General features: G+C 40.0%; 1 long non-coding RNA gene across 1 annotated transcript; it reads right to left on the bottom strand.

Moving 5' to 3' along the window:
- Positions 1-157: 157 nt before the first annotated feature.
- LOC106014161 lies at positions 158-1915 on the bottom strand. Its single transcript, XR_001185530.2, has 3 exons — positions 1747-1915; positions 1077-1192; positions 158-356 (listed from the first exon to the last, which is right to left on the bottom strand). It is a non-coding gene; the product is annotated as an uncharacterized LOC106014161 (long non-coding RNA).
- Between the last annotated feature and the right edge of the window lie 234 nt (positions 1916-2149).

The raw sequence follows: 2149 nt of genomic DNA, 5'->3' as shown, positions 1-2149 counted from the left end.
ATACTATGTTTTTAGTTTTAATAAGAGTTTTACGGCACTTGCAACACAATAAGGTCATCATAAAGGAGGAGGAGAGATCAAGGATGATAGATGTTTGATAGGAAAGAAGTTCAGAAGCAAACCACACCAGAGCACCTGTCAACCACCCACAAATACTATGTTTATAATAAGGATAGTCTTGTCATAAATTGGCAAAACCCGGCGGTAAGTGGGGCTGGCAAAATATTCAGGTTCGACTGTGTATAATATGTACGTGTGTATGTTCTTACCGTAGAGTCGACTGCTTCACTGATTATAAGAATAAATTGGACCTCAGTCAGGCTGTCTCAGTCTGTGTATCCACAGGAATAAGGAATCTGGAAGAGAATTAGATCTAGATCTAGTCAAAATGAATGATGTTAGAATAATAAATAATAATACGGATAGCAGAAAGGACCTAGACATTATGCAAAACTAAATAATACTCAATATATAACACACTTCTTACTGACTTCTAGGCCTACTTCTTGCTGGTCAACAAGGTCAAAGAACTGAACATCAAGCTGTTTTCACTAATTGACGCACAAGTCAAACAGGAAAGCGATGATTAAAAAAATGAAGTGAGCGTTGGAGGCTATTCGGATTCAAATTCCAGTGCGTGTGCGCAATCACCGGTTACTTGTACCGTAAGCAAAGTCTACTAGATCTATACTCGAGTCCGAATAGTCTCCCGTTGCTATTCAGACTTTAAACTACTGGTAGGCTATAACATTGCGTTTCACGACTACAAAGGGATGAATACATAAAAATAATAATCAGTCCTAAATAAGACAGCCCCCTCCTCCCCTTTCTCTCTCTCTTTCTTTTACTTTTCCCTCTGATCTTACTTTCCCAGGCCCGCCATCGTAGAAATCGAGGAAGGACAAGGTCAAATTGCTTGTCTGCTTCACATCCAGTACACCTAGATCTAGTGATTGCGCACGAGCATTGGAGTTTGAGTCCAAATAGCTTCACGTGATCTTAGGCCTACGGTATCTTAAAATATCTAGAAGATTTCTAAATCTAGATCTAGATCTAGATCATTCTAGACTTCTTACCATAGAGTCGACTGCTTCACTGCTCATAAAAATGGGGGGGGGGGGGGGGGAATTGGACATCAATGAGGATCAGGTTGTCTCTGTACACTGTGCATCTGCCAACATGAATAGAGAATCTGAAAGAGAATGAATAAAAAATAGTTTTGCTTTAAAAAATAATCTAAATTTTATTAACTTCACTTTGACTGATGTCAAAGTCAAAGTAAAAGATGAAGATCTAGATTAGATCTAGAATAAATTTATAGAATCTATATATATCGAATAGTGATTAAACACAGCAGAGAGAGGTCCTAGACACTGTGATACTGATAGACCTGCAATGAGAACAATGTTAGGCAACAGAAATAATCTGTTGGAGAGAGAAGAAGTTGAAGCACGGGAATTTCCGACGAGATGAAAAAAAAACCCAAAAGGGAGATCAGGGCACCAAAAAATTGGGACTAGACTATATAATCCCTCTAGATCTATTATCTAATCAAAATCCAGATTTCTACTGATAGCCATATATCGTAATAATATGATTCTACTTCTTCGCCACTCTCGAAAATTGATAAAATGACAATGAAACTTCACACACTTCTGTGCAGTGTGCACACATAAAAGGCACGTATTTTCAAAAAAATAAACGACAAATCAAAGGAAAAAGCAAAAATGTAAAGTAGAAACGTACCTTGAACTTCAACTCGATACTGCTCACAAACCCGACGTCCGACGGTCACGCAAACAATTCAAACATTCATAAATCTTGATCTATCTCTACGACTCCGATCTGGAACTCTGGAACTCCGCGCCTTTTAAAAATGGATTGGATTGACCGGATATGACGCAAAAATGACCCTTCAAAATGACTCCTGTCCAATTGGCCAAACGAACACCACGTGGCTGTGAGGCGAACCGGGGAAGCCCGGGGGCGGACGACCGCCGATGTGCGACTAGGCTACTTCGGCCCTACTGGAAACACTCAATCGATCGTCACGAAACATAAACACCATTGCTGTGAAGATATAGGCCTAGGCCTAGAGCGCTCTCTCTCCTTTCAATGGCCTTTCAAACAAGAAGGCCCACCTGGACGT

The sequence above is a fragment of the Aplysia californica genome, unplaced genomic scaffold (genome assembly GCF_000002075.1).
Source record: "Aplysia californica isolate F4 #8 unplaced genomic scaffold, AplCal3.0 scaffold03586, whole genome shotgun sequence".
Classification (NCBI taxonomy): Eukaryota; Metazoa; Mollusca; class Gastropoda; order Aplysiida; family Aplysiidae; genus Aplysia; species Aplysia californica.
Note: the sequence above shows the minus strand (reverse complement) of the source record. Positions and strands in the feature narration are given on the sequence as shown.